At 43.0% G+C, this 21,740-nt stretch overlaps 1 long non-coding RNA gene across 1 annotated transcript; it reads right to left on the bottom strand.

Moving 5' to 3' along the window:
* Nucleotides 1-1,157: 1,157 nt before the first annotated feature.
* On the bottom strand, nucleotides 1,158-13,134 carry LOC122664757. Its single transcript, XR_006333375.1, has 3 exons — nucleotides 13,124-13,134; nucleotides 3,939-3,945; nucleotides 1,158-1,319 (listed from the first exon to the last, which is right to left on the bottom strand). It is a non-coding gene; the product is annotated as an uncharacterized LOC122664757 (long non-coding RNA).
* Nucleotides 13,135-21,740: the final 8,606 nt, after the last annotated feature.

Genomic DNA, 21,740 nt, shown 5'->3' with positions numbered 1-21,740 from the left:
CCTCACCCCACCCGGGTAGTGTGTTCGGACAGGGGGTGAGATCGTCATTTCCGATCCCCTATGAGAGGAACCTACGAACCTGACCGGACAGGGAACCTGAGAGGAGTTAAGTCCGTGAGTGAGATCGCATGCTAGCTGTGAAGATATTCTGCTGTTAAGTCCACCAGTCTGTGTGTGTCTGTGAGAGTGAGAGTGAGTCTGTGTGTGTCTGTGAGAGTGAGAGTGAGAGTGAGAAAGAGAGAATACTTTACGTTAGGACAAAAGAATGCCCCACAAGTTACCAGCACGAAAGCCCTCCGAGGAGGACGAAGACTTACTAAGCTATCTGTATTCTCTACTTGTCAAAGTAATCGTAATGGACAGATAAATAGAAGAGGTGTGGCTGACTCTTTAATTAATTACATGAGAAAGATGAAAAATTCATACTCTCACTCAGGCGTCACGTACAGATCCTTCAATAGGATCTTTCTTCCAGAATATGCTGGTCCGTTTATAGTGAGAGTAAAGAGGTCTAAAACAAAACCGAAGCGTTTGTTTGTCATTGGACTAAGGGACTTGGACCACCACCGCCTTTCCCCAAAATAATCTTGTAATTCTTTTTTTCTATTTTCTTTCTCCTCTCATTTCTCTACCTGTGATTAATTGAGAGCATTTTTTTTTTCTGGTAAAGATTAATTGAGAGCATATTTTCTTGTTCTATTCACAGAATAATTTGGCCTGAATGCCCAATCCTTTGTTTGTTTCATATCATAGAGACATTAAGTTATCAATTGTATGGTAAGAGAAGAGAACACGACCCGAGGGGCTACTTTTGGTGAGTAAATTATGTGTAAGGGCTTTCTTGGAATTAACTATTTCCTATAAATATTTCATTAGAAGACCCCTGCTACAAGGCTAACCTAGGAGTTAACTACTTCCTATAAATATTCCCTTTGAAGACCCCTGCTAGCTACAAGGGTTCTCATTCAGTTTCTCTCTCTCTCTCATCAATATTTGAAGCATCTATTCATTTCTTGCTTAGATTCTCTTAGAAGATCCTCATAAGCTTCCTGCTTTTAGAAGTTTCTTGTATCTCTCTTGAAGGTTTGAACTACATGGTGATTATGGGTCTGGAGAGGTTAGTAGTGACTCTCAAGTCCAAACTGATCAGGTCACTGAAGATGAAGAAGTCATATGATAAGATAGATAAGAGCGAAAGCATGAGAGTAGAGATGAGAAGCAAGAAAGCACAGAAGCTGATATCAGAGACTCTAAAGATTGCAGATTCACCAAGAAGCAAAACCTATGCCTTCTGAGAGTTTTTTGATTAATTTATATCTCTGTAAACACACACTATTTGGGGCTCTTTCCTGCTTTTTTGATGTTTGAATCGTCCATGTTTTTTCAATCTGAAGATTTCTATGAATTCCATATTTTATTGGTCTTTATATATTCCTCAGTTATGCTTTACCCTACTGTATGTAATTAACTGGTTACGAGTACTGGATCTATCAATTTGAAGCTAACATGAAATGGGTACTCCATGAACTCATCAGTTAGGCTGTGTTTGGTAGGAAAATTATCGGCGGTGCTGTGCACATCGTGGGTGGTGCTGCACCGCACGATGTGCACAGCACCCCCAGTACTGGGGTTGATAATGATCCGTGTTTGGTATGCATTCTAGCTAGGTCGATTTCGCATTCTCAGGCAATAAACACAACTATTTTTATTATCTACTTGAGAATGCAAAATTGACTTAAAATGCATACCAAACGCTGCCTTAATATCCACAAGGTTGAAATATTTCTATTTGCAAAAATAACCTCACAGAACTCCATTAGAAATCTTAATTTGTGATTGAGAATGAGTGGACAAAAGAAAAAGTATAAGAAGACAATAAAGAGGTTGATCTGGATAAAGTGCATATCGTGTTTTTTTTTTTTTTTTTTTGTTGTTGTTGTTTTTCAGGAGAGCTACTTACAACAGAAAGTGGCTAATCCCAACTAATGGTGAATTACAAGAGCACTTTAATGAGTCTAATTTGATTAAATTACTAAAAGAAGTCAAAATCGGAGTATCAAATAATTTCAGATAGAAATAAGTGAATGAAGAGAAAAAAAAAAAAAGGTAGTCACATGAGAAATAAAGGGAAGAATGAAAAAGTTCATAGGGAAGTGCCCCTTGCCAGATCCTCTACTGCAGAGCTGCCCGGTAGGACTGTGCTATCCAGACACGATGCTGCGTGCAATGACCGCCTTACCCCCACTCTGGCAAGACATTTGGGCAGAAGTAAGGTGGACATTGGGCGCAACACCGTGTCTGGGCAGTACGGTCCTGCCGGGCAGCTCGACAATAGAGGATCCAAATTGCCTTTAAAGTACATGTGATTAGTCAACTTTCATAAAAGTAAAACAAAAGGATGGAATTAAAGATACAGTGGAGGGTTGTGGATGAGGAGAAACGGAAGAGGAAAGTTGGTAAATGCTGCAGCTATATTGGTATTGTTTACATATGTGGGGAAGAAAGCTAAAAGCTTTTGCAATATTCATGTCCATTAGTGGGTAAGATTCTTACGTCAAAGAAGCAAACTCCACCCACTACATCGTCGCATCACTAATGGTGAGGGGTATCAAAAATGCAACCTCTAATGATGCAGCAAAAAAATGGAAATTGTAAACAGCAATCACACAATCAAACACAAGAATTTATGTGGTTCAGTAAGATTATCTATGTCCAGTGAGATGAGATTTGCTTCACTATCAATGGAAAGTAGTGTTCCAGTCGTCCTCCTCACTGGGTGAAAGAAGATTTTCACATATGTTACTTCAAAGGCTGCCAAGAAATTGGGGGCTTCACTAGGCGAGGAAAAAAAAACCTACATGGTTACATGAAGAAATGGCGTACCCAATGCATGAGGCTCCACCGTTACGGAATATAGGGAGGTTCATAATGTACATTACCTTACCCCTGCTTTGCAAAGAGTTTGTTTCTCGACTCGGACCACTAGATTGCAATGGAGCAACCTTACAGTATCTAGTGCATGGCATTGTTGTAAAACTTGTATTCCACTAGACTGACCCCGTAGGTATCATGAGCAAGTTGATTCTTGACTTAAGCCTAGTTTTCAAATTAATTATATATAATTTGGCAAAACGATCTTTGAGGCTTGAGCTACCCGCTTAAGAAGGGGTTCATGAGTTACCAATTTTATTGTGCTGTGTTAATAGTTGATGTGGGTATTTTGTATAGCCTGATTCATCAAAATGCCTTTCATGTGTTGATGTGCATCCCATGTACGTTTTTGCTCTCCTACAGTTCATTGTGTAGTGATATGTACAAAAACATACTGAGACACGTGTCAGTATATCAGAAGGGCCTTCTCAATATATCTCGGACCTTGTGGGCCCCCTGTCATTAACGTAACCAAAATATCATGTCTTCTACCCTCTTCCAAGACGACTCAACACCACTGACTGTAACAGCTCACCATCCACTCAGTCAGATCGTAATACGAATCGACCCGGACTATATAAGGAACAATGTCTGATAGAGGTAGGTATTCACATTTATGACTCTTACCATACTTTCTCTCATTTTTACAGGAATAATTATCACCTCCAATTCGCAGGCACCTCCAATTCCTCTAATAGGGGGGAGTGTACCCCACCTTGCGTAGTGTTTTCGGGCAGGGGGTAGGGTGGTCATTTCCACCCCCATGTGAGGAATTGGAGGAATTGGAGGGGGCAACGAGTTGGAGGGTATAACGATTCTTTTTACTGTTGTCTAATACTGACTAAACCACTGGAGCTACCACGAGTTAATCTCGGGGTCGTCCGACCATTCTCAATCTATCTTACAGGTCACCCGCTTCAAACCGGTCAGAATCAAGTGACAACAGATTGGCGCCGTCTGTGGGAACGACAAAAACATTAACAATCCAACCCATAAATACCAACAACAGCAAGGCTTCTCGACCTTTAGCATCTCAATAACCTCATGCTGCACAAGAAGTTTCTCCAGAAGAAGATCAGCACACTATAGAAAACAACATAACCCATGTTTCTCCCATCCTGTGCACCCCAAATCCCACGGCGCTCCCACGCACTAGCCATGGGAGCCAAAGCCGAGGACAAGCATCCCAAAGCAGGAGCCTGGACCACTCTCACAAAAAATTGTCGAGCGTTCCTCAAGTCTCACAAGGCATGGTCACCCAGTCACAATTCAATACCCTTCAATGTCAAGTTCTGACATTAACCGTTGCTGTTAAGCAGAATACTCAAGTGGTTGAAGAAGCACAGTCAAAGGAGAAACTCCCCACCATCAGTCCGAACCATACTTCCAGTGATCATAGTAAATCCTCCTCAGCCAACCTTCGTAAGAATCTGAGAAGCCGTGCTCAAGATAAGCGACAGACAAAAATGACGTTATTTCAATTCAAGGATTCCCCTGCCAAATTGGCTGATGATCCATCTCCAACAACTGGTCTTCACCAACAAATAAAATGCAACAAATGATTCAAGTTCAAGCTGAAGCCGAAAAACCCATTTTTTTCCGGCACAATGGTTTTGTCTGATGAAATCTCGGCATTTCCATTCCCTAAAGGCTTTAAAATGCCGGTCCTTGAATACTATGATGGCACTATGGATCTAGTTCAACACTTAGAAGGATTCAATGCACTCATGGCATACTGCAGCGCTTCTAATCAAATAATGTGTCGAGCATTCCCCACCACTCTCTGAGGAGCAGCAAGAACATGGTTTACCAGGCTCCCCCCAAATCAATACACATCTTTCGCGAACTCAGTGTTCTATTCGCCGCCACCTTCACACGTAGCCGTACCCATAAAAGAACTTCTGTGAGTCTCACTACTTTGACACAGAAGCCCAACAAATCCCTGCGTGATTTCATTTCTCGCTTCAACTCCATGAAGTTAGAAATTGATGACCATGATCTTGCGGTGGCCAAAGCTGCACTTATAGCCGACATATCTAATCCTGATCTCAGCTTTTCACTGTGTACAAAAAGAACCGGGCAATCTAAATGAACTCCTGGTCTGATTCAAAAAATTCATGAATGCCACAGAAATCATGGATGCTCGGAAACAAAACATACAAGGACGAGTTGATAGGAAAAGACCAGTGCAGCAGGATAATGATGATCGCAAAGATGATCGGAAGAAACCACACTTGGAGAGACATCGTGCTTCCAGCCCATTGAAAGTGTTTGACCGGTATACCCCACTCACTCACAACAGATCTCAGATCCTACTATAGATTCAGAATGAAAAATTTGTCAAGTGGCCTCCCAAGATGGGCCATCGTAATTTGGAGTAGTTTTGTAGGTTCCACAACTGGAATGGTCACAACATGGACGAATGCAGAAATATCAAGAGCGAGATTGAAAGCCTTATTCAAAGAGGCTATCTCAAGCGTTACGTTGACAATCGGTGTAACAATCATCTAGAATCTGGTTCGTCGATTAAAAACCGCCTCTTAACCAAACTAGGACTAAGGCGCTTGATCAACGAAACGATTGGATAAAGTCTAAGCGACAATACCGTAAAGACGAGCAGATACTTCCTAACAAAGGACAATCCAGCAAGTCCACTCCTCACAATTCAGCCGGCATCATCTCTACAATCAGCGGCGGGTCGGCCGCAAGTGATAGTTCTTTGTCTTCAAACAAAGTCAAAGCTTTCACCGAGGCATTTAACTCACAGAGACAACTACCAAGAAGTGCAAACTTTCTCCGAAAATCTCCTTCTCTAATCAGTACACCGGGGATATCCAATCCCCTTATGATGACGCTTTAGTGGTAACCATGAATATAGCCAATTTCAACTTGAGGCACATCTTGATTGACAATGGAAGTTCCGTTGATATTCTATTCGGAGAGACCTATGAGTGTATGGGACTCAGTCGTGATTGTTTAAAAGCCGTTCACTATCTTCTCTAAGGATTTTTCGATTCTCCGATCAAGGTCTCGGGATCAATCAACCTCCCTCTTACGATTGGTTCTGGCGATCTTCAGTCCACAATAATGCTGACCTTTCTAGTAGTTGATATCCCATCTTCATATAATACCATCCTGGGTCGCATTGACCTGAATGCATTGCACGCAGGGCAACGAAAGGCTACTTCAATGACGGAAACAGCCGAAACTCGAGAGGATCGCCTTTAGAAGCGTCCGTCAGTAACAAAAGCGTCACTCCTTCCTTTTGATTATGTCGTGACACTGACTGAATCCAATCCATAAACCTGGAAACGAAACGTTGTTCGTTCCCTTTCGTTAAGTAGGTAAAGTAGGCATACGAATCACTTTAGCTTTGCCTTAGACTCTATTGGAACAAAGCAGAAGGAGGCTGAATGGAGAAAGGAAAGGGACAAGGGCGGTCTTGCTTGGCGCGAAGGCAGCTAGTTCGGGGGTAGGGTATGGTACTAAAGGTCCTCGGACTTCCTGGCGGTTTTTCTTTTGGGCAGCTGTTCAGAGTAAAAAACATCTCAGTGCCATAACGAGCATAAACGAACTGAGGATAGTTTTCCAAAAATTTTCTGTCCAGCTTAGTTAAATAGAAATTAAATAACACATTGTTGATAAAATCGGCTACAGGGATATCTTCTTTCAAAAAGACACTCGACCAATCTCGAACATTGCCAGCCTCCTCAAAGGGGATGTTCAGAAAGGAATTAATAAGCTTCCTTAGACGGGGATCCCTCAGAATAAGAGTGCGTTTCCCCGTACATGTTACCAAGGGATGTTGACTAATTGTTCAACCTAATTAGACCTGGCGGGATTTCGCCGGTCCAGTACCCGAACCCCATTCCCAGCCGAGATGATTGCCTTATTGTGTTGGATGACTTCCTGCTTGGGAGCATGACTCTCGTACCTATGGGTACAGACTCTCAGTGGGCGGTGAGTGCTTGAGTTCAGATGGACAACTGTGCAATATAGATATAAACCTGCTCTTTTTTTTTTTTATTAAAGTCCACTTCGTTGATCGTCGGTAGCCTCCCAAGTGCTCGTGTTTTTCATGAATTTCTCCCTAGAACTGTTGATCCCTTCCGCTTCGCTCGTCCCGAGCAAAGTTTTGAGCTTACAGCATGTCCTTACAGGTGTCTTTCAACTCTACTTGGTGATCGCTCGGATACTTAAGGGTGCCTGTCAGGGCCGCTTAGAATCCATCCATGAAGGACACATACACTTAAACCCTGTGGTGTTATCGATCATCATCTCGGTGATTGGTAATGGAAAATCATCTTTAGGTATCGCTGTAGGATTCCTATTCAAGATCACTGTAGTTCCTTTTCGGGCGGCTGTAGGATAGACAGTCGCCTATAGGTGGTAGGGTAGGGTGGGTGGTACCGCTCAGATTGTGGCCAATCTTCCTAACCGTGCGTGGGACGGGCTTAGAGCGCATGAAACTCATCACTACCTCGTAAGGGCATTGAGACCATAACATGTTACATGAAAGCGCAACTTTCTTTGGAGTGTTGTCACACAGCTGCCCGCCTAGAAGAGCCACTCTCTCTATAGTGTTATCACATAAGATAAGCACGCCGCTCGCTTGCTGGCCGGGTGAATCGAAGTTATCTTCCGATCAACTATCCGCGAGGATCTTAGAGTCCTGAAGTCCGAAAGGTCAAACCCAGTAATGTGCAAGCCTTGCAAGCAACCTAGCGCGACCCATTACCTTAGCTAATTGAAAGCTAAGTCAGGCAGCTTGCTGCTGTTAAGGCCAAGGGTGAGCTATAGTAGTTGCTTGTTGGCTGGGAGTGAATGAAAGGAGCTACAACAAATATGGCATACGAGTAAGCGCTCTGCCTGGGAAGAGAAAACCAAACAGTTATGTTCTGTCCCCGTAAGTAAACTACCTTCTTACACTTGCAGCTAAGTAAGGGGAAGCTAGGTAAAGAGAGAACTCAGTCTAGTCTGCTCTACGAGCATCCTATCCTCTCATTCTAGCAACTGCTGGCTGCATTAGCACGTGCATCCAAGAATCAACAGATGAGCCCCTACTCAAGTAAGTTGATCATAGAGCACTCTCTCCCGGTGGTTGAGCTAATCTACGAGCACCGTTGTGCATTAGCATGCTTTGACATAGGAGCACGCTTATAGGTTACGCGCGCCTTACTCAAATAGGGGCCTTTAGCTATAGTGGGGCCCTTGCTTGTTAGGTTAGGGGCAAAGCAACCTGACACATTGCGGCGCCCTGTGGTTCAACCGACGTATACAAGATCAATTAAAATTGAAAAAGACTGAAAATGGAATTGAAATTGCCGAAACCCCAAGCCAACATTTCATTCAATGTTTGACCATCCAGCGAATGCTCATTCTATTGTCATACGAAATCAGAAGCCCTTCTCTAATAGGGTTGATCCGTCGGAAAGAAGACAGAATGAAAATATCGTCAAATTATGCACTAACTTGATGGAATGCATATTGGACTGGGGGAGGCAGGGTTCCCATTTACTAATGGATCACTAAGCCTTTCTGGTCTTGAGGTGATTTAATGCTCAAGCTTAAAGGGATTGGAACAAGCCAAAGAATAGTTCGATTCAGGTTTTCTCCAGAACCACCATCCAAACTCGAGAATCGGGTTCATTTCTTCTTCTTCTAAGGCAGCTAGCTAGGCCTGTTGAGAGCTCAGGATTGGATGGAACCCTATAAGAGATTGGTTTACGGATTCGCTTTCTTAGTCAATTAGTAAAGCCCTTGAAAATATCCAATTTGTGAATTATGGAATTCTCTCCCAGAGCTGCGGAACTCACGACTCTATTAGAAAGTAGAATTACCAACTTTTACACGAATTTGAAAGCGGATGAGATCGGGCGAGCAGTGCAAGGAATAATATGAAAGAACCACTGGAGGACTGGTAATCCTACTCTCTGTCTTGCCACCTATGACTGCCTTGTCGACTCTGTTGACGGAGTACCGCTCACTGCACGACTAAGGGAACTCTGTCTTATATGCTAAGAGAAAGTCTTTGTTACAGCTCTTCTTTCGTCCATTCACTCCTCTCCTAATGCAGGCAAGGCACGTAAATGATTGATAACCGAATTGGTGGACTGCTCGGCTCCTGCTTCTTCTCTATTTTCTGCGCGCTAGGCTTGAACCCTATTGTGGTTAAAGAGGGATAATCTCCATGCCTCATCTTAAAATAAAGTTTCTTGCTCCTAACGGCATCGACAAATGTAAAGGAGATCATTTAGTCTCAAGAAAGTGTTATGCCACCTCTCTGCAAGGAAAATTAAAACTGGGTGTAGCATTGCCCATCATCATTGAGGATCTACGCGATGACACTACACCTAGTGAGCAGAGCCAACCGATGACCTATCTATGACAGATGTCGTGGCAGATGATCACTCCCGACAACTATAAATTGGATCTCATCTTCAAGGGACCCAAAGGTAAGAAATGATTACTTTTCTCTAAGGAAATTCTGACGTTTTTGCTTGGTGTGCCTCCAACATGCCTGGTATTGCTTGCTACATCATCGAGCGTAAACTGAGTGTCAATCCAACACAAAAACCGATAAAATAGAAGGCTCAGAACTTTGGCCTTGATAGACAAGGTCGAATCAAGGAAGAAGTCTAGAAACTTCTATCCGCTAGTTTCATCGAAGAAATTGCCTATTCGGAGTGGCTTGCCCACATAGTAATGGTCCCTAAAGCTAATGGCAAATGGCAAATTTGCATTGACTATAAGGACCTCAATAAAGCTTGCCCTAAGGACCTACCCTCTTCCTCGTATTGATCAATTGATAGACGCCACGGCCGGACATGAAATGCTTAGCTTCATGGATGCGTATTCCGGCTATAATCAAATCAAGATGTACGAATTGGACTTTCTCAAAACAGCCTTCCTCACTAGTGATAATCAATATTGCTATAGGATTATGCCCTTTGGTCTAAAGAAAGCCAGTGGCACTTATCAGCGCCTTGTCAATATGATCTTCAAGCACCTTATTGGTCGAAACATGGAGGTCTACGTAGATGATATGCTCGTTAAGAGTCTGTGATCCTGTGGTCATCTCAAAGACCTTGAGAACGCCTTCCATGTCCTCCGTCAATATGACATGAAGCTAAATCTGGCAAAATGTACCTTTGGCGTAACTTTCAGGAAGTTCCTTGGCTTCATTGTCTCCAGAAGAGGCATTGAAACTAACCCTGCCAAAATCGCCGCTCTCCAGACATGACGTCTCCACGAATGGTCAAAGAAGTTCAAGAGCTAACTGGACGAGTGGCCGCTTTAGGACGTTTCACTTCCCGTTCAGCTGATAAGTGCCTTTCGTTCTTCAAAACCCTCAAGCACTCCAAGTAATTTATCTAGACAGCTGAATGTGAAGCGACATTTCTCACACTTAAGGAGTATTTATCTTCCCCACCAATCCTTGCAAGACCTGAGAGTGGCGATGAATTACAACTTTACTTAGCTGTCTCGGTAGTGGTTGTTAGTGCAGTTCTAATCCGTTAAGAGCATAAGATCCAAAAGCCTACCTATTATGTCAGTCGAGTCCTTCTTGATTCTGAGACCAGATACAAGGAAATCAAGAAGGCGGCTTATGCTCTCATTATGGCTGCATGGAAACTACGCCTCTACTTTCAATCATATACCACCACTATGGTGCAGGTCTGGTTCTTACTAGTCCCGACAATACCTGGACCTTACATGTTGATGGTTCTTCTAGTTCTGGTGGCTGTGGTGCAGGTCTAGTTCTTACTAGTCTCAAGAATTTCCAAATCGAGTATGCCTTGCAATTCTAATTCTCGGTAGCCAACAATGAAGCTGAGTATGAGGCCTTATTGGTGAGCATACGCCTAGCCAAGGCGGTCATGGTTACTCATCTCTCCGCCCACAGCAATTCCCAACTTTGTTCTTCAAGTTAACGGGGATTACGAGGCAAAGGAGCCGCATATGGCAGCTTACCTTAAGGAAGTCCAATCCAAAGCAGCAACTTTTGAGTCTTTCATTCTACATCAAATCCCTCTATCGGAAAATGTTAGTGCTGACTTATTATCTAAAGTCACCGCTTCTAAATTCACCAAACTTGGTCACATGGTCTACATGGAAACTCTACCCCAACCAAGTATTGCATTCACCAATGCTATTTTTCGAATCCATGAAGAACCAAGTTGGCTTGACCCTAATTAGGCATATTTGACTGACGAAATGCTCCCGGCATCAAAGCTCGAGGCGAACCACCTTCATGTCTGATCCGCCAATTTTACGATCATTAATGGTGTTCTCTACAAAAAAGGGCAGAACCCTCCCATGCTTACGCTGTCTCCGCCCCCACTGAGGCCGGTTATGTTCTTCGTGAAATCCATGAAGGCATATATGGACAACACTTGGGGGCAGGGCTCTCGCGCAAAAGGTCCTCCGACATGAATACTATTGGCCACAATTATTGCAATCAACCCTCACCTTTGTAAGTAAATGCCCATAATGCCAGTTCTTTGCACCTATCTCTCATCAACCTGCAACCCCCTTAACATCACTAGCTAGCCCCTTACCATTTGTTATGTGAGGAATGGACATCCTTTGCCCTTTTCCCATGGCTTCTCGTCAGCACAAGTTTGTTGTTGTAGCTATTGTTTATTTTACGAAATGGGTCGAAGCTGAACCATTGGCCACAATCACAGAAAAACAAATGGAGGATTTTTTTTGTGATTTGGTCATTTATCGGTTCGGCATCCCTCGTATCTTATTCAGAGACAACGGGAAGCATATGCTATGCCAATCCTACAAATTCAACAGATTCTGCACTACTTATTGCATCCAACATCGTAATACCTCAGTTGGGTACCCTCAAACCAATGGGCAGACAGAGGTGACCAATCGCATCCCGCTCGATGGAATCAAGAAAAAGCTGGATGATGCCAAGGGTCTTTGGGCTGAAGAGCTATTGAGCATACTTTGGGCCTACCGTACCACGGTTTGAACAAAAATCGACGAAACTCCTTTCTTATTGGCTTACGGCTTAGAAGCAGTCATTCTTGTTGAAATTGGTATGTCTTCTTTCCGCATCTAAAATTTTGACGTAGCACGCAATGCCAATGGCCTGCGGACAAACCTTGACCTTCTTGATGAAGTCCGAGATTAATCTCATGACCGTACCCTGGCATATCAGCGCCGCACCACCAAGTACTACTATTCCCATGTTAAAGAATGACTCTTTGCACCAGGTGACCTTATTCTCCGTAAATCCGAAGTCTCAGATCCTCGCAATCAAGGTAAACTTCCCCCCAATTGGGAGGGACCCTACAAAGTCACCAAGATGATACGACCTAGTACCTATCATCTGTCCACTTTAGGAGGCACAGACATACTCCGAACTTGGAACTCAAAAAATCTCCAAAAATACTATCAGTAATTTTAATGTACATTTTCCCCTTTGTTTTTCGAAAATGGGCCGCTTTGTAATCTTTTGTAACACTTTAATTATAAAGCTGCAAAGTTTGGCATACATCATTACTAAATCAACACTTTATTATGCTACGGCATTTTAAGTCGAGCATTATCTACTGAGCATCCAAATGCTCAAACTCATTACGCTATGACATTTTAAGCTGAGCATTATCTACCGAGCATCCAAATGCTCGAACTTATTATGCTACAACATTTCAAGCCGCGCATTACCTACCGAGCATACAAATGCTTGAATCCATTGTGCTACAGCATTTTAAGCCGAGCATTATGTACCGAGCATACAAATATTTGGACTCATTATGCGACAACATTTTAAGCCAAGCATTATCTACCGAGCATCCAAACGCTCGGATTTATTATGCTACGGTATTTCATGCTGTGCATTACCTACCGAGCATCCAAACGCTCGAATCCATTGTGCTATGACATTTTAAGCCGAGCATCCAAATGCTCGGACTCATTACGCTACAGCATTTTAATCCGAGCATTATCTACCGAGCAACCAAATGCTTGGACTTATTATGCTACAGCATTTTAAGCCGCGTATTATCTATCGAGCATCCAAATGCTTGGTCCAATAAATACTAGGTAACATCTCAACGTTCCAACATTCCCTACCACAAATTATAAAACAAAAAGACTTGTCTAAAATAATAAGCTTCATTCATTCATCTCCCTCGAGTACATCAATATATAGTTCCACTCGAACAATTACATTGATTTTTCTACAACAACCAAAAACAACGTGTAAGCGTGACCAAGGGCCTTAAACCTTTGGCATCTGTTCACTTTCCAAACTATCCTCTCCCCCTTCACCCATGAGCTTCCCCAGAGTAGGTGGGATGTCACGGTCGAAAGTTTGATCTTCATCTTCTTCCTCTTCGCCATTTTCCTCATCATCATCTTCATCACCATCATCGTCTTCCTCCACATTTGTGGGGGACACAATCTCAAACTGCTGCAGACATTTCTTAAAGTCAATCACCTTCGCTTGTTTAGGATAATCTTTTACTATCCAATCACTAACCCCTCAGGTATCCGATACAAAGTATGGCACCACAACATCTAACACTGTGTCACAATATTCCTTTGACATCTTAAACTCCTCAATGACCCGCTCTCTCTCTTCCTCCATTGCCTTCACCGCATCATCGATCATTTTATCCATCTTGCTCTCTTGAGTCGATAAATCTTCGTCCAATTTCAGATTTCTCTCCTCCACATCTACCTTCTCCTTCTTCACTAATTCCAATTCATCTATGGTCTCCGATAATAACTTAGCCAAATGTTCTATCCATGCCATAGATTCGCTCATATGTAGTAACGCCTGCACAATAACTCCACACAAAAAATACCATCACTATTTGTTCACCCCTTAGTTATGACGAGCAAATTCATAAATTCTACTTACCCCGACGATTACCACGTACGAGGATGCCGCCAGGTGCATGGTAGACATGCGCGACATTCTTTCCTGATTTGCTGGGAGCCTCCCTTCATAAATAAACTACTTGGCCGTCCGAGGACTGGCCAAGCTGCTATCGCTCAATCTTAGGTTTCAGGCCGGGATAAATGGTAAGTCGCCCCTCTCGACCTGAGGAGTGCATTCCTGGGACCGAACCGTGCCGATCATTCCCTCATCCTCTTCTCTGACATCTCCCTGGACCCCCAGCTGCTGCTCCCAACGCTTGGATCACCTGCTTTGGGTCCTCATTTCTCACTCCTTTTTGCTTCTTGCTCTTACTTCGCCTTGCTTTTGCGGTCTCTTTCTTCTTTCTTTTCTGCCTTTCTGCCCTTTCTTCCTCTTTTCTCCTCTTTGCTTCATTTATCTCGACAATTCTTTGATTTAGCTCTTCGAGATCCATCGTAGCTACACAAAGGCAAAACAAATTTAGCACCCAACCCCTAAAGAATGCTCAAACAAAATAAAACCTTCTCAGGTATGCTCACCCGATCTGAGCCCATATCGAAGGAGAAATGATTCCAACTCTATACGGTCATTTTTTACCAATCGAAGCTTCGACCGAGTGATCCGCCCCATAATAGTGGAATCCTCGATACTCAAATCCATAAGCTCATTTGTGTCTTTATCACCGGTTCCGCCCATATCATGCTAAAGGGAAACCCAGTACTCGACTTTATAAAGAAAAACTTATTTTTTCATAGCGGTACCTTTGAAATATGCCTATTTAGGAACTTCAGGTGCTTCCATGCCCGGAAATAAAACCATCTGTCTCCCTTAGGTAATGGATGGAGCAAAAAATAGTTGTTAAATAATTCTATGGAAGGTTCTCCCCCCAATTACTTCACACAAGCTACAAATGCACTTACACTCCTAAACGAGTTGGGTGCTAGTTGCGCGGGAACAACTCCATAATGCCTAAATATGCTCGTATAAAGTTCATAAACAGACAAGCGAAACCCACTCTTAAAATGATCTTCATAAAAAAAAAGCTCACTATACTTCCTAAAACATGCCCACTCAGAGTCCAGTGGCAGTCTCAATTCATATGAATCAGGGATCACATATACCACATTTATCCGCTCCATACGGAAAGCCTTGAGTTTGGGTAACTCCCTCATCGCATCTACTTGCAACGGTTGATTGGCTAAGGCCGCGGCATCCGCCAACTCCTCAAAATAATCAACTTCCATGCCTTCTACCTTAGGACATCGCCATAATATCACTCTCTGTCGGCTCATTCAAATCCAAGGACGAGTTAGTAGTTGATCCACTTGACGATGACAATTCGTCATGGCCGGGCACAGGTTTTGCAGATGCAGACATTCTTAAAACGTAAAAACAAAGCAAAACTAAAAGTGGAGCATAAAAAAACTTAAAACTTACTGCTTACGATCACAGATAAACTCAAATTTCTCTCCAAACAATCGACCACTCGACAGTAATTTGCTCTGGGCAACTCTTAACTACTACAATCTTCAAAATGAAACACAGTGACTATCCCAAGCCCCTTTTAAAGGCATCTCCCTCATACCTTGAGACATTCCCGCCTCTCAAAAAATGAAACGTCTTTTCTTGCAGCATTCAAAATTCAAAATTCTGCCACCTTCTACTACTGCTACGTTATCAACCACCGTAATTATGACACACCTCGTTGAGAAGTGTAACTTCATCCCACAAGGGATTTTTTAAAATTCTAGCATCCTGAAAATGTATTGTTCTGACTTTTAATGCCTTTTTCTTGAGGGTGATTCAACAAACCTTAATCTTATCATCACATCTTGATATCTACAAATCATAACATTTCAAATAAAAAAATGAACCAAATTAAATATCGAGCATCCAACTGCTCATTCACATTTGCTCGGGCAGTTCAGCCACAACTATCGGGTATTATCCGTCGAGCATCCAAATACTCGTACACATTTGCTCGGGCAGTTCAACCACAACTGTTGGGCATTATCTGTCAAGCATCCAAATGGTCAAACTTATTATCCTCGACAACCACGGCATTGAAACCTAGCGTTAGCTACCTAGCATCCAAATGCTCGAATCCATATACCAACGGTAACCACGGCATCGAAGCCGAGCGTTAGCTGCTGAGCATCCAAATGCTTGGATCCATTTACTGGCGGCAACCACGGCATCGAAGCCAAGCATTAGCTGCCGAGCATCCAGATGCTTGAATCCATTTACCAATGGCAACCACGGTAACAAAGCCAAGCATTAGCTATCGAGCATCCAAATGCTCGGATCCATTTACCAATGGCAACCACAGTATTAAAGCCAAGCGTTAGCTGTCGAGCATCCAAATGCTCAGATCAATTTACTAATGGCGACCACGGCATCGAAGCCGAGGGTTAGCTGCCGAGCGTCCAAACTCTTGGACCCATGTATCCTCAACAACAATGGCAACAAAGCTAAGCATTAGCTGCTGAGCATCCAAAAGGTCGACTCCATTTATCCTCGGCCACAAACAGCATCGAACCAAGCATTGGCTGTCGAGCGTCCAAATGCTCGGGTCCATTTATGCTCAATAACCACGGCATCAAAACTGGCCATTACCCACCAAGCATCTACTGTCTGATACTTACTAAACCAGTTGAGCTACCATGAGTTAACCTCGGGGTCATCCGACCATTCTCAATCTATCTTATAGGTTACCCGCTTTAAACCGATCAGAATCAATCGATAACATGAACTATCCCATAATCTTGAACTATATGTGAGCAGAGCGTTTTGGGGTCTATTTGTTAGATTCTTCAAGTATTCTTTACCATAACTAGAACACAATTACAAGGAAATAATAAAGAGATAGAACTAATCACATACCTGTTCCCTTCGTTTGTAGAAGATCCAAGCTTTAAGAATAGATCTCCAAAGACCAACCTTCCTCTTATAGTTAACAGTCGCACGCTCTAACACTCCCTAGGATTTCTTCCGTCTTTCCTAAACAATAATTTCCCTCTGTAACTCCCTGAGCAAAGTTACGAAATTGATTGGGAGACGGCAGGGACCTAGGGTTACTATAACTAAACTCCAGACCTAATCCATCCCCAAATGGACAGTCTAGATTAAATCCTCTTTGAGTGAATTAATATGGGTCCAATAAATCAAGTCATAATAATTGGGCCCAAAACCCAACACTATTTATAAAAAAGAATAAACTCTGGACCCCTACTGAGCTCCCATATGGTAGAGATAGTTCCACAATAAATGTGTAGCATAGACCCCCTTCCTAGGTTCTTAGGTGGTCTATGCTACACATTCTACACAAGAAATCCTCTCTATATAGCCCACCATTATGTGCATTTGGAAGGGTACAATGGAAATTTTAATTATTGGATTGACAAGCTAGGTATGGTCTAGATTAGCCCTTTGCCAAATTTCAAACCAAACGAAGATCATCCATACATTATGTGTATGCATTTTTCTCTTGTATTTCCATCCATCCGTTTAAATTATTTTTCAAAAAAAATGTAATGTAATTTTAAAGTTCTATTTTACCATGTGGTTATTTTATTTTATTTTATTTTGTGCAAAGGTCCCTGATAGGGGCCAAATATTTTAAGCCCTAGAGGGGGAAAACTGGATTACAAGATATAGCAACTCTTGAGGGTTAACCAATCACCCATTTTGAAATAGAATGAGCTAAAGCATTTTTCGTCCTATATATGTGATGCAATTACAAAAAATAAACTTAGACAACAACTGTAGAAGTCTCCAGAGATGGCACCGAGGCCTGCAGCTGCAAGCACCGAATCAAGGAAAGGCAATCGAAATGAAAAACAGCATGAAGGACACTTCTCAATGCTAACCAAAAGGCCAAGGCTTCAAACATGATAGTAGAGGAGAGGGCCACATGGTCAGTAACAGTCAAACATAACTCCCACAAGCCCGACAAGATAAGGTAGCCTAACCCCAAAGCTTTGATCATGATAGACACAACAACATCAAAAACCACTAGGACAGCTTCTAAGGGGAACTCCAAAGAGGGAGAAGGAGACACCTCAAGGTTATGGAGAGATGAAGAGCTCGGTATAATAGAAAGCATTTTGTCCACATTCCTATCAACATTTGAAATCTAAGACCTAAAGGGAGGCATAGATGATCTAAAGCATCTAGCATTTCTCATCTTCCAAATCTCCCAAGCAACTACCACATGGGAAGCGCAAAACCTTTGTTGCTTGTTCTTAGTCAAACCCAAAAATTTTCCTCATTTAAGGATCTTTTAAAAGAACTGCATAGCTGGTCCAAATGTTGACCTTATAGAAAGACAAGAAGCGAACCAGGCTTGTTGGCCCCTGAACAAATTAGTCTTGCATGAAACATGATTTGTGGATATGTGATCTCTGACCCTTCCCATCTCAAAAGCTTTTGCCCTTATTGCACAAAGAAAGAAGTGAGGTTTCCCTCTCTACAACACAAGAGATTGTATTGGACATGAAGAACTCTATAAAAATCTTTATTGATCGATTCAGTGATTCCCCCTTTCTTATGGCACTATGGCCTCTATTTATACAGGTTTCCCCCACGATTCCCTTTCCAAAGACCTGCGAGATTGCTTTCCTTCTTCTCCGGATGATCGAGTCCTTCTAGGATTTGGATTCCCTTTGGAGGAGTGATCCCCTCCTAAATTTTAGCCATTAGGAGTCTTTCCATGCATGGAGTGCGGTTTCCATTCTTAACACCATCGGGATTCTTTCCAACTAACTTTGCTGACATGTCTGTCCACGTTCTACCTAGCCTCTTATAATGCAGGAGTCTTCGAAGGCTTATACTTCTCGAGCCCCACTCTTCCACGTGTCACGCAGTAACCGGTTGGATACAATATGGTGTATCATTTTCCCCTACTCCCTTTATCTAGAGCAAGTCATAGGGAGGACTTCACATCTCCTCTGGGTTTCATTCTACCGACCATCATGATCGGTTATTCATTTTTCTTGACCCTGGTAGACCATGGGATTTATGTTGATGATCGATTAGTTAGGATGGCCGGCATCACCGAACATCCCCCGAATTAGAGAAGTTGTTTCAATTTTAAAATATATATGTTGTTGCCATTGACGATTATGCCCCTGGATACTGAGCTTGGGTTCCCAAATGGGTGCCACCATTTTTCGTTTCTAGCACATGAGCCCAAAATATCTTTTGGATTTTGCGCCTTTCTAGGGGACTTGAAGGGACATCATAAAGTTGATTTTGAAATGCTTAGTATCCCAGTTTCATCTTGTTGAAGAAGCTTCCTTCGAGCGTATGACACGTGTCCTGCTATGTTCTGATTTCAAAATTTTGGTTGCATCTTAATCGTCCATTGGAACATGCTGGACTGATCTTAAGCATCCAACCTTTTCCTCAGGGTATATAAGGCATTAACTTCCTTGGACCTTTCTTCTTCATTATCATTTTCAAGTCTGAAGCTTTGGAGTTCTGATTTTTTGCCTTTCTACCTTTCCTTGAAGCTTTTTGCTTTGTGCCTTCTCTTCAACCACACGCCTCTCATTCGAGTAAGTTTTCCTCTCCTTCCTTTTGCATTTGATTTCTTTTATTTCTATCAAAGAGATGTCAAGTTCCAAAAATACCTCGGCTCTTAAGATCGTGAGGGACACTGAGTCCTTATTTGAGGAGTTAGACAAGTTGTTCCATGCTCCAACGCCTGGGAATGCTGCTGTAACTTCCTCCTGGGAGTTTCTGGTGGTACATTACACTCGATCCGGTGCTGCCACTAGTACCTCCTCCCATCAGCCTTCGAAGAAAACTTCTGCCCCCTCCCACCATAGGGTTTCTCACACTCGCCAGCCCCAGATCAATCCCACCATAGGAAAGAAGGTAGAGGAGATCCCTTACATGTTAGATGTGTCTAACGTCGTTAAGATTCAAGGTATCTATTTGATTCCCAAATCCATTAACCTTAAGGCTGTCGATCCCGAGGATAGAGCGAATATCGATCATCCTGGTGAGATTAGCCTTATTTCTGATGCCTTTGAGGCTGGTTTTTGTCTTCCTGTTCTTTGGTTCATTTCTTACCTTCTTGAACACTATGGAGTGGCTCCCAGTCAGTTGCTTCCAAATTCCTGAAGGTGTGTGGGTGCCTTCATCCTTAGGTGTGCTCGATTACGTAGACGTTCTTCCCCTGCACTGTTCATAATATGCTTCTTACTCACTTCACTTAGTGCCCACCCTAGATGGTATTATTTCTGCCAACGTGATCCGAACATCCCGATCATGGGTAAAATTTCCTCTTCCATCCATGCTTGGTTAGATATTCTTCTAGGCTTCATATTCAGGACACAAGTTTCCCCATGTGCGGTGCTCCCCCGACACCTCTGCTCTGAATAAGGTCCTGCTCCTCGACAACGAGGATCTGGAAACTCTCTGACTGATAATGGATTCCAAGAATCCTATAGAACTTGTCGATATTGATGCCCTAAACATGTCTTGCCTGGAGAGGGGTGAGGCTTCAAGTATACTATCCGTGTGGTTTTACTTTATTTCATTATACTGACTGAGTTTCATTGTTTAATGTAGTGGATATTGGCCTTGGTTCAGCGATGGAGTTCCTTGCTTAGGGGAATGTTAGGGTTATTAGGGACGAGTTGACCTCTCCCACATTGTCGAATGGGAGGAAGAGGAAGCTGGGTCTCTCCGAGCCAGAGGGGGTTCCTCCCAAGGAGTTTAGAAAGAAGGGTGGCTTGCCTACCTAGGTCCCTAAGTGCTAGATCCACCACGACAGCAGGAAAGACAAGGCACTCTCGGTGAAGATCATCAAGGTCACCGATTATAGTGCTCAGGATGGTGTCACTCCGAAGTCCCAAAAAATCAGCAAAGCTATCGTGCTACCAAGCACCAGCTTGCCTGAGGACACACTGAATAAGCCCTCAATGGGAAAAGGGGAGTTATCTTCGGACATATTTATCCCCAAGTGGTCGGTAAGAGTCGACCAAAGAGTTTTTGGACAATGCCATTGTTGTCAAGCAAATGGCGTTGAACTGCATTCCTCCCGCTGATCGGGAGGCACTCGACAATATGGGTGATGACTCCTTAGAGAGAAATGCCTGTGCTTCGTCGTTCATTTATTTCTAATGAGTTTTCTTCCTTTCTCTGACCCATTTAAATTTCCAAGCGTTGGCTTATGCCTCTAAGGTGGTTCAGCGAAAGAGGAAGTATGCTTCCGTGTATAGCAAACTAGATCCGGATTTTAAGGAGCTGTAGCGGGTTTGCAAAGATCACGACCAACATATTTTTACGCTTCAGAATGTAACTAGGGAGCTAGAATCGGTAAAGGGGCTATCAAGGTTGCTCGGGTGGCCACTAATACTGCTCGAGATGCGACTGGGAAACCCAGCGATGACTCTGCCCGAGTCCTAAAGAGGGTCGAAGAGGAGTCGAAGAAAAGGGGTAACTTGGTGGAGAGCCAGAAAGTGGAGATCTCCAAGTTGAAGACCAAGCTGGAAAATATCAAGAATTCAGCGAAGACGTTAATGCAGTGCGCCTACACCATCAGGAGAGAAGTAAAGGAACGGGATTCCACCTTTAACTTCAATGGTATAAAGGAGGTGGAGAAGATGTTGTCCATGCTTGACGATAGCTCTTTTGTTCCCCTCCCATCCAAGAGGGAGATGAGGATCCCCGTGCTGAATGTTTTGAAGGCTGCTGCTAAGTCTTCGGGAGATAAGGCAGGAAGCTCGGGAGGGTGAGCAGAATCCTACAATTGAAGCTAAACAGACTATAGCACAGGAAGCTAAGTGTGCCAAGTTTGTGGTAGAAAAAGATGAGCAAGCACCTACCTCTGAAGCTGAAGATCCGAATACAGACACTTAAGCCCTAGTTTAGACTCACCCCATACCTTGTCTCTTTTGTTTCTGCTTTG

This window comes from Telopea speciosissima, chromosome 6 (assembly GCF_018873765.1).
Source record: "Telopea speciosissima isolate NSW1024214 ecotype Mountain lineage chromosome 6, Tspe_v1, whole genome shotgun sequence".
Classification (NCBI taxonomy): Eukaryota; Viridiplantae; Streptophyta; class Magnoliopsida; order Proteales; family Proteaceae; genus Telopea; species Telopea speciosissima.
The sequence above is the reverse complement of the archived record's forward strand: the minus strand, read 5'-3'. Positions and strand labels throughout refer to the sequence as shown.